The sequence below is a fragment of the Sciurus carolinensis genome, chromosome 11 (assembly GCF_902686445.1).
Source record: "Sciurus carolinensis chromosome 11, mSciCar1.2, whole genome shotgun sequence".
Lineage (NCBI taxonomy): Eukaryota > Metazoa > Chordata > Mammalia > Rodentia > Sciuridae > Sciurus > Sciurus carolinensis.
In genome coordinates, this window is record NC_062223.1 from 30,931,364 (window position 1) to 30,943,411 (window position 12,048).

At 36.6% G+C, this 12,048-nt stretch overlaps 1 pseudogene; it reads left to right on the forward strand.

Annotated features, from left to right (window-relative positions):
• The first annotated feature begins 10,112 nt into the window (after positions 1-10,112).
• On the forward strand, positions 10,113-11,022 carry LOC124959433 (olfactory receptor 4C11-like; annotated as a pseudogene).
• The last annotated feature ends 1,026 nt before the right edge of the window (positions 11,023-12,048 follow it).

Below are 12,048 nucleotides of genomic sequence, written 5' to 3' on the forward strand. Positions count from 1 at the left end.
TTGGAGGGAGACTGCACCCCCAGTCACTCCAGATCCCAGGAGTTAAGAAGGGGAGGCATTGAGAGACTCAGACTGAAATAGAGCCACAGGTGAGTCTGCCCACTGGGTAAAGCTCGGCCCGGGTGGCAGGCCCAGATAGAGGTGGCTTATCGGAGCCGGGCAGGGCAGCTAGAGTCATCCACAGGCAGCCCTGCGCACTCCGGCGGTGGGCCCCGCCCACACAGCCAGCTTCTCCAGGTTCTCGGAACAGAACTGGCCCGCTAGTGAGAGCCTTTCTGACCAGAACAAGCTCCGAGTCCCGGAGCCAGTGCAGCGCAGCGTACTCCGGCACACAAGCAGCTTCAGGGACCAGGAAAAGGTAGCCAGAGACCTCCCCAAGTAGCCTGGACCCCTGCAGTGGGAGGTGCCTTTCAAGGCTAGCTTCTCAGACCACACCACACAGTGAGAGGTTTTCTACATAGAACCAGCCACAAGTCCCCGAACCAACAGAGAGCTTCGATCCACAAGCAGCCTCTGGGATCAGGGCAGGGCAGCCAGATACCTCTTCAGGCAGCTCTGCCCACTCTGGCCACAGGCTCTCTTCATGGGGTGATCCAAGATGGCAGCCTAGAGGGTGACTGCACCCCCAGTCACACCAGAACCCAGGAGTTAAGAAGGGGAGGCATTGAGAGACTCGGACTGAAATAGAGCCACAGGTGAGTCTGCCCACTGGGTAAAGCTCGGCCTGGGTGGCAGGCCCAGATAGAGGTGGCTTATCAGAGCCGGGCAGGGCAGCTAGAGTCTTCCCAAGGTAGCCTTCCACACTCCAGCAGTGGGCTCCTCCCACACGGCCAGCTGCACGGTGCAGGCCCACAGTGAGAGCATTTCCACACAGAGCCAGCTCCAAACCGTGGAACCAGTAGGGGGCTAGGGGCAGTTTTCTTTGGATGTGCTGCTTTATCAGATTCCTCCAAGACATCAGGCTACTGAAGGCTGGGAGGTGATACACTGGAAATCTACAGGGACACTATAAGCCAATAGTGGAAAACTGCAATATCTCAGGGTCCCACTGACAGCTGACCAATATGAGAAAACAAGGGAAGAAAATGTCCCAAACAAACCTAGATACTACATCAATAAAACCCAATGACAGCACAGCAGAAGAAATGTCAGAAAGGGAGTTCAGAATGTACGTAATTAAAACGATCAGGGAAGCTAATGAGGAGATGAAAGAGCAAATGCAGGCATTGAAGGAGGAGATGAAAGAGCAAATGCAGGCATTAAATGATTGCACCAATCAACAGTTAAAAGCGCAAATACAGGAAGCAAGAGATCATTTCAATAAAGAGTTAGAGATACTGAAAAAAAAAAAAACTGAAATACTTGAAATGAAGGAAACAATAAACCAAGTTAAAAACTCCATAGAAAGCATAACCAATAGGATAGAACATCTGGAAGACAGAACCTCAGACATTGAAGACAAATTATTTAATCTTGAAAGCAAAGTTGGCCAAACAGAAAAGATGGTAAGAAATCATGAACAGAATCTACAAGAATTATGGGATATCATGAAAAGGCCAAATTTAAGAATTATAGGGATTGAGGAAGGCTTAGAGAAACAAACCAAAGGAATGAACAATCTATTCAATGAAATAATATCAGAAAATTCCCAAATCTGAAGAATGAAATGGAAAACCAAGTACAAGAGGCTTATACAACTCCAAACATACAAAATTACAACAGACCCACACCAAGGCACATTATTATGAAAATACCTAACATACAAAATAAAGACAGAATTTTAAAGGCCATGAGAGAAAAGAATCAAATTACATTCAGAGGGAAACCAATAAGAATATCAGCAGATTTTTCAATCCAGACCCTAAAAGCTAGAAGGGCCTGGAACAACATATACCAAGCCCTGAAAGAAAACAGATGCCAACCAAGAATCTTATACCCAGCAAAACTTACCTTCAAATTTGACGATGAAATAAGATCCTTCCATGATAAACAAAAGCTAAAGGAATTTACAAAAAGAAAGCCAGCATTACAAAACATTCTCAGCAAAATATTCCATGAGGAAGAGATGAAAAACAACGATGCAAATCAGCAACAGGAGACGCTAGCCTAAAGGAATAGCCAAATAAAGGAGAAACAAAATCATGTCAAAAACAAATATGAGTCAATTGACTGGGAATACAAATCATATCACAATAATAACCCTGAATGTCAATGGCCTGAATTCATCAATCAAAAGACACAGACTGGCAGATTGGATTAAAAAGAAAAATCCAACAATATGCTGCCTGCAAGAGACTCATCTCATAGAAAGAAACACCCATAGACTAAAGGTGAAAGGATGGGGAAAAACATGCCATGACACAGACACAGCAAAAAAGCTGGAGTATCCATCCTCATTTCAGATAATGTGGACTTCAAACCAAAACTAGTCAGAAGGGATAAAGAAGGACATTACATGCTGCTTAAGGGAAGAATAAATCAGCAAGATATAACAATCATAAATATCTATGCCCCAAACATTGGCTCATCCACGTACGTCAAACAAATCCTTCTCAATTCCAGAAATCAAATAGACCACAACACAATAATACTAGGCGATTTTAACACACCTCTCTCACCACTGGATAGATCGTCGAAACAAAAATTGAATAAAGAAACTATAGATCTCAACAACACAATCAACAATTTAGACTTAACGGACATATATAGAATATACCATCCAACAAAGAACGAATACACTTTCTTCTCAGCAGCACATGGATCCTTCTCTAAAATAGACCATATTTTATGCCACAAAGCTACTGTTAGCAAATACAAGAAGATAGAGATACTACCTTGTACTCTATCAGATCATAATGGATTGAAATTAGAAATAAATGACAGAATAAAAAACAGAAACTTCTCCAATACCTGGAGATTAAATAATACACTATTATATGATGAATGGATAACAGAAGACATCAGGAGGGAAATAAAGAAATTCTTACAAGTAAACGAGAACAAGGACACATCATATCAAAATCTCTGGGACACTATGAAAGCAGTACTTAGAGGAAGATTTATTTCATGGGGTGCATTCAAAAAAAGAAGTAGAAATCAACAAATAAACGACTTAAGACTACATCTCAAAGCGCTAGAAAAAGAACTGACCAATACCAAAAGTAGTAGAAGACAGGAAATAGTTAAAATCAGAGCCGAAATCAACGAAATTGAAACAAAAGAAACAATTGGAAAAATTAACAAAATAAATAGTTGGTTCTTTGAAAAAATAAATAAAATTGATAAACCCTTAGCCACACTAACAAAGAGAAAGAGGGAGAAAGCTCAAATTACTAAAATTCGGAATGAACAAGGAAACATCACAACAGACACGAGTGAAATACAAAACATAATTAGAAGCTATTTCGAAAATCTATACTCCAACAAAACAGAAAACCTCGAAGACATCAAGAAATTTCTAGAGACATATGAATTACCTAAACTGAACGAGGAGGACATACACAACTTAAATAAACCAATTTCAAGCAATGAAATAGAAGAGGTCATCAAAAGCCTACCAACAAAGAAAAGTCCAGGACCAGATGGGTTCTCAGCCGAGTTCTACAAAACCTTTAAAGAAGAGCTCATTCCAATACTTCTCAAACTATTCCATGAAATAAAAGAGGAGGGAACCCTCCCAAACTCGTTCTATGAAGCCAATATCACCCTGATACCTAAGCCAGACAGAGACACATCGAGGAAAGAAAATTTCAGACCAATATCCTTAATGAACATCGATGCAAAAATTCTCAACAAAATTTTAGCAAATCGCATACAAATATATATTAAAAAGATAGTGCACCACGATCAAGTGGGTTTTATCCCAGGGATGCAAGGTTGGTTCAACATTCGGAAATCAATTAATGTCATTCACCATATCAACAGACTTAAAGTTAAGAATCACATGATTATTTCAATAGATGCAGAAAAAGCGTTCGATAAAATACAGCATCCCTTCATGCTCAAAACACTAGAAAAAATTGGGGTAGTGGGAACATTCCTTAACATTATAAAGGCAATCTACGCTAAGCCCATGGCTAATATCATTCTAAATGGTGAAAAACTGAAAGCGTTCCCCCTAAAAACTGGAACAAGGCAGGGATGCCCTCTTTCACCGCTTCTATTCAACATCGTCCTTGAGACTCTAGCCAGAGCAATCAGACAAACCAAAGAAATTAAAGGGATTCGAATAGGAAAAGAAGAACTCAAACTATCCCTGTTTGCTGAAGACATGATTATATATTTAGAGGAACCTGGAAATTCCACCAGAAAACTTTTAGAACTCATAAGTGAATTCAGTAAAGTAGCAGGTTACAAGATCAATGCTCATAAATCCAATGCATTTTTATACATAAGTGATGAATCTTCACAAAGAGAAATTAGGAAAACTACCCCATTCATAATAGCATTGAAAAAAATAAGGTACTTGAGAATCAATCTCACTAAAGAGGTGAAAGACCTCTACAATGAGAACTACAGAACACTAAAGAAAGGAATTAAAGAAAACCTTAGAAGATGGAAAGATCTCCCATGTTCCTGTATAGGCAGAATTAATATTGTCAAAATGGCTATACGACCTAAAGTGCTATACAGATTCAATGCAATTCCAATTAAAATCTCAATGATGTACCTTGCAGAATTAGAGCAAGCAATTATGAAATTCATATGGAAGAATAAAAAACCTAGAATAGCTAAAGCAATCCTCAGTAGCAAGTGCGAAGCAGGGGGTATTGCAATACCAGATCTTCAACTCTACTACAAAGCAATAGTAACAAAAATGGCATGGTATTGGTACCAAAATAGACAGGTAGATCAATGGTACAGAATAGAGGACATGGACACAAACCCAAATAAATACAATTTTCTCATACTAGACAAAGGTTCCAAAAATATGCAATGGAGGAAAGATAGCCTCTTCAACAAATGGTGCTGGGAAAACTGGAAAACCATATGCAATAGAATGAAATTAAACCCCTATCTCTCACCCTACACAAAACTCAACTCAAAATGGATCAAGGACCTTGGAATCAGACCAGAGACCCTGCATCTTATAGAAGAAAAAGTAGGTCCAAATCTTCAACTTGTTGGCTTAGGATCAGACTTCCTTAACAAGACTCCCATAGCACAAGAAATAAAAGCAAGAATCAACAACTGGGATAGATTCAAACTAAAAAGCTTTCTCTCAGCAAAGGAAACTATCAGAAATGTGAAGAGAGAGCCTACGGAGTGGGAGAATATCTTTGCCAACCATACCTCAGATAGAGTGCTAATTTCCAGAATCTATAAAGAACTCAAAAAACTCTACACGAGGAATACAAATAATCCAATCAACAAATGGTCTAAGGAAATAAACAGACACTTCACAGAAGAAGATGTACAAGTAATCAACAAACATATGAAAAAATATTCAACATCCCTAGTAATAAGGGAAATGCAAATCAAAACTACCCTAAGATTTCATCTCACCCCAATTAGAATGGCGATTATCAAGAATACAAGCAACAATAGGTGTTGGCGAGGATGTGGTGAAAAAGGAACACTCATACATTGCTGGTGGGGTTGCAAATTAGTGCAGCCACTCTGGAAGCAGTGTGGAGATTCCTCAGAAAGCTTGGAATGGTAACACCATTTGACCCAGCTATCCCACTCCTTGGCCTATACCCAAAGGACTTAAAATCAGCATACTACAGAGATACAGCCACATCAATGTTCATTACTGCTCAATTCACCATAGCCAGATTGTGGAACCAACCTAGATGCCCTTCAGTTGATGAATGGATAAAGAAACTGTGGCATATTTATATAATGGAATATTACTCCGCAATGAAGAATGATAAAATTATGGCATTTGTAGGCAAATGGACAAAATTGGAGAATATCATGCTAAGTGAGATAAGCCAATCTCAAAAAACTAAAGGACGAATGATCTCGCTGATAAGCGGATGAGGACATATAATGGGGGGTGGGAGGGGTTAGCATTACGTTTCGGGTTAGGTTTAGGGTTAGGGATAAGGAGAGCGGTAAGAATGAAGGAAAGAAGGACTGTATAGAGGGAAAAGAGGGGTGGGAGGGGTGGGGTGAAGGGAAAAAAAATAAACATCATTGCCCTATGTAAACGTATGATTACAAAAAAAAAAAAAAAGAATGTGTTTCTTGGGCTGGGCAGGCAACTCAGTTGATAGAGTACTTGCCTTGCAAGCACAAATCCCTGGGTTCTATCCCCAGCACCAAAAAAAAAAAAAAAAAAAAAAAAAAAAAGTTTCTTATAGAGAAGCATTTTTTGGTACAAATAAAATGTTAATGACATTTATTTTAGTCTTTAATCTCTTCCTTTCTTGGTAGGCTATACATCTTTACTTTAGAAAAGTGGTACTGAGACTAATTCAGTGATATAAAATATTGTGCCTGATATTGTGGCCTGACAAATCAGAAGACACAGTTGAGAGACCCAAAAGTCAAGGAGGAAGTCAAACTTCAAAATGTTGATGAAGAAGTTACCTAGCAGAAAAGATTTTTCGGAAGCTTAGGTTTATTTCTTGTGTTATCATTGAACATGTTCTGACCTATGTTTATCATGTTTTCATTTTTTTAAAAATCTTCTGTTTGTCTCCAATGATGTCCAAGTTTATTTAAATTAACCACCCAAACTCCCCTTTGATAATGAATGGCAGCATTATCTGAAAGATCTTCTGTTATTTGTGGGTCTCCAGGTGGTATGTGTACATTTTTGGAGAATTCTAGGTCAAGGCATTGCAATATTGTAAAGCAGTTTAATAGTACATATATTTATTCATTAAAATTCCCTTATCTGTGCTCTCTATAAATACTTGTAAAAGATTTTCTGTGAAATGAAAGTCAAGACTCACAGTAAATGCTCTTTTGTGGTCCGTAGTGATAGTTGCAAATTGTAGTTCTATGAAACTGGAAATAATATATCTATGGTTATATATAAATTGTTGAATAAGTTTTCCATTTCTTTTTTCTTTCATTTTATAGAGTAAGTTTTATGTTGTAGAATAGATTTGCTCCCTTCACATAATACTGTTTTATTTTTTGTATATTTTGAGTATATGGCAATTTCCATTATTCCACAAATTAGTACAATATTGAAATTAAGGTATGCATGATTCTTGTTTCTATTGGTCAAAAAATATATTTTCTTTTCCTTGTTTCTATAAATATTACACCTAAGTGAGTTTTATATTTTATCCAGATTTTTTTATCCTGCCTATATAAATCATAAAGTAAATTTTTCATATGTTAATGTAATCCAAGGGTACTCTATTATTGAGCTACATTCCCAACCCCTTTCTATTTATACTTTCAGAGAGGTTGTCATAAAGTTATTGAAGATGACCTTGAAAATATAGTCTTCCTGCCTCAAAATTACACTAGTAATTTTGGAACATATGGATGCCCTTTATCAATATATTCTTGAATTTTTTCTTATTTATAGGATAAAGACCATAGCATTTTAAAGGTAGTTTTCAAATATTTTAAAAATCTTTTTATTGTTATGTGTTGTTTGAAATTTTGTGATCAAAACCAGAAAACAATACTTGCTCTCCCCACCATATCATGTATACTGCTCAGCAATGTTAACTCAAATGGTCATCTAATATATCTGTAGAATGTCGACATCTCAAAAAAATCAATAAATCAATTCCCACATAAACAAAAAAAGAAACACATTTCATATTTGTACATAAAATAAGGATACAGAGATATGTGCACATGCAAATAAACTTGTAAATGTCTCTGTAAGTAGATATAAAAAAGTAAAAACACAATTATGGAGAGTGAGCCTATAGATTTAATGAATTGGAATGAAACTTTTCTTCAGTATTAAGTATTAACCCAGTGGTACCCTATTATTGAGCTGCATTCCAGTCCTTTATAGTATTAATTTTGAGATAAGTCACACTGAGTTACCCAGGCTGACCTTGACCTTGGAAATCCTTCTCAGTTCCCCCACCATTCCCAGCAACATTTCAATTTTTCTTCTCAAATTCCTCAGTTTACTTTGAATATTTTATCATAACATGATTTAGTCTATAGTAAATGTATAGTGATTGAGTACAGTGATACAAAATGTTGAAAGTAGAGTTTACAATACATATTAATAACAATGATTATCTCTAGCATTGGTGCAATAATATTGCACTTGGAAAAGAATTATCATTATTTTTCAAGGAGATAAAAGTCAAAGTAAAATTTCTCAAAGATTTATGTATCATAACACTATAAAATAGGTAATTAAGCTATGCTAAGTATAAAAAGAATATTTATTTGCATGATTCTAAATGTAAATCATAATATAAAGTGACACTATGATTATTTTAATAATATAATTAATGAGCCATGTAATCATATAATTAACAAGTTCCTGAAATAGTAAAAATGTAAAATTTTATGTTGAAATTATGGAAATGTTTTTAAAATAATATTTTTAGAAAAAATGTTCTAGGGAATTCAGTATATATGTGTAGGAGAAGCATTATATGATTTTCACAAAGCTCTTCCCAGATTATAGACCTATGAGAAAACATACAAGGTTAAAAATTATAGGTAGAAAAACTCAATTTCTAATGAAACATTTTTTGCTTCATTTATTTATTTATTATTCATTGTACACAAATGGGGTACAACTACTCATTTCTCTGGTTGTACACAAAGTAGAGTCACAATGTTTGTGTAATCATACATGTACGTAGAGTAGTGATGTTTTTCTCATTCTACCATCTTCCCTTACCCCCACCCCCTCCCTACCCTTCATTTCCCTCTACACAATTCATCATTCCTCTATTCTTCCCTTACCCCATCTCATGCCTGTTATATGTCATCATAACAGAAAAATCAGATGAATCAATTGGCCTTTGTTTTTTGGGGGATTGACTTATCTCACTTAAGATGATATTCTCCAACTTCATCAATTTACCTGCAAATTTTTTTCTTTTTATGGCTGAATAATATTCAATTATTATTATTATATTATATTATTCAATTCTTTATCCATTTATCTATTGAAGGGCATCTATGTTGGTTCCACAATCTAGCTATTATAAATTGAGTGGCTATAAACATTGGTGTGCCTGTATCACTGTAGTATGCTGATTTTAAGTCCTTTGGGTATAGAACAAAGAGTGGGATAGCTGGCTCAAATGGTTGTTCCATTCCAAGTTTTCTAAGGAATCTCCATACTGCTTTCTAGAGTGACTGCACCAAATTGCAATCCGAAAAAAAATGTATGAAATAAATTTAGTGTAAAATCAAGAGAATAAAGAGTAGTTTCTTTCTAATATGCCCTCTTGAAGTATTATCCAAGACATTTTATCATGCATTTCCCTAAAGTAGTATAGCCATCAGTAAACTGATTTCTAAAACCAAGGTGCATTGGTAAGAGGTTGTGAAAATAGATTTTAGAGAATGTGTTGAATCCAAGATACTAATGGGACAGAAGATAAAATGGACACAAAAATGAGCAAAATTAATTGAGAAGAGTTTTATTGGGTAGGATTCTTCAGTATTATTAATGCTTAATTTTATGGAAGAGTGTTTTAAAGATTGCAAAGTGCAGAGTTAAAATTGTGATACAAGAAATATGTGCATAGATGAGTTTATATATGTGGATATGAAACCTTTTTTTAATTCTGAAGTTCAGAATAAAGTAGAATAAGTATTTGCATTCCATTTTTTATATAGGAAGGCTGAGTTGCAAAACAATCACTCATCCAAGGAAAGAACAAATTCTGCAGATCTCAAACTAGTTAAGAACCAGTATAGTTGAAGGACATTTGTATTTTATTTTCCAAATGCAAAGAAAAAAAAAGTTTGCTCCAGCCCAGTGAGTTTTGGGGTCAACAGAGAAATCTAGAAGAGTTGAGGACATCACAGTCTTAAAAGATGCCAGGGAATTTTGTCTCACCACAAATGCATATGGAGGTAACTGCATGTGGTAGAATCAAAGAATTTATATATCAGCATACTGATCTTTTAAAGATGTCTGTTACTTTCTTCTTTATGCAAGCTAAACATTTGTCAACTGCATGCTGCCCACAGGCACTGACATGGTGATGTATAATGGCAGTGTGACTGAATTCATTCTGTTTGGGCTGACACAAGATGCTGGCAAACAGAAGGCAATATTTGGGATCTTCTTGATTCTTTACCTCATGACTCTGATGGGAAACTTTCTTATTGTGGTGACCACTAAAACAAGCCAGACACTTGGGAGTCCCATGTACTTTTTCCTTTTCTACCTGTCCTTTGCTGATGCTTGCTTCTTACAACCACAGCCCCCAGACTGATTGCAGATGCCATTTCTAAGAAGAAGACTATTTCCTACAATGAGTGCATGACTCAAGTTTTTGCAGCCCATTTCATTGGTTGCATGGAGATATTTGTGCTCATCCTCATGGCCTTTGATCGCTATATGGCCATTTGTAAGCCCCTGCGATACACAACCATCATGAGTCAGCTAGTCTGCGGTGTGTTGGTGACTCTGGCCTGGGTGGGATCTTGTATGCATTCCTCAGCACAGATTTGAGATTGCCCTTCTGTGGCCCCAATGTGATTGATCATTATTACTGTGATTTGTAGCCCTTGTTGAAACTTGCCTGCATGGACACTAATGTAATAAATTTGCTAGTTGTTTCTAACAGTGGGGTCATCTGCATGATGAGTTTCACAATCTTACTTATGTCCTATATTATTATCCTGTATTCTCTGAGAAACCACAATGCAGAAGGAAGATGAAAAGCCCTTTCAACATGCACCTTCCACTTTATTGTTGTTTTCATATTTTTTGGTCCATGTACATTTATATATACTCGTCCACCAACCACCTTTCCAATAGACAAGATGGTGGCTGTATTTTATACAATTGGGACACCTTTACTGAATCCTTTGATCTATATGCTGAGGAATTCAGAAGTGAAAAATGTCATGAAAAAATTATGGTGCAATAGAAAGATAAAATATTAGTGATAAACAAGATTTCTGTGTATGTGTGTGTGCATAAATCATAATCTCATCCAATCCTCTGTAATATAAATATTATACCTGAAATATCACAAAATAATTGTGATGTACATTTGTGTATACTAATACCTTTCCCAGATTTTATTCTAGCCCCTTTAAATGTGATCATGAGAGTAATCCATAAGAAAGTTAACAGAGTTAAAATTGTTGTCAACCTAAAGATTAGAGACAATGCTTCTACAAAATGCTACCCTGGAAATTTGCCTGTTGCACTGAGGAAGTATGGAGTAATACTTGCTTAAACTCCTATGAAAAGATGAAAGTCCAATGGGAATCTAGGCCTTACCTAGAAAGTCTCTCAAAATTCAGTGAATAGAGAGGGAGGAGGAACCCATTATTTGGTTGAGATTGGCACAGTCAGTCAGTCTGTCTCTTGGGGTGGGAGGGGAGGGACATCTTTCACTTTGTTCTTCACAAAAGAGAGGGAGGAGGCCCTGAGAGTGCTTGGCAGCTGGAAGTTGCAGAGGTAGCAGAAAGATCAATATAAGAGAGAGAAGGTGAAAGAAAAGTGGCAAATTTTCCCCAGGTAGAAAGGGCTTTGTTGGTATTCATATATGACCATATGACAATATACAGGAAGTGATGGAGTTTCAAGATATCTCTGTATCACTGGCCTTAGTAACTTAGCTTCTCAGCTGTTGTGCTTATTTAGTTTCCAGAAATGAAGAAAAATGCTTATTTTTCTCTCTTAATAGTTTCTTAAAATTTTAACTTTAGATAACCTGGAAGTAATGGTCCAGTCTAATGTTTCTCACCTTTGGTCTTTTAGCATTGTATAAATGTGTTTTAAGCATTTCTCATTTTGAAGTATTTTAATTTTGAAAATCAACTAATCTGTGTGTATCATGCACACTCACCCCACCCCACCTCATAAACTCACAATCAAATATGGCCATGCTCTTTCTATACCTGAGGATAGGAGTGCAACCACATTGGCACCCAGACACACCACTCTAAGTGACTTAGGCT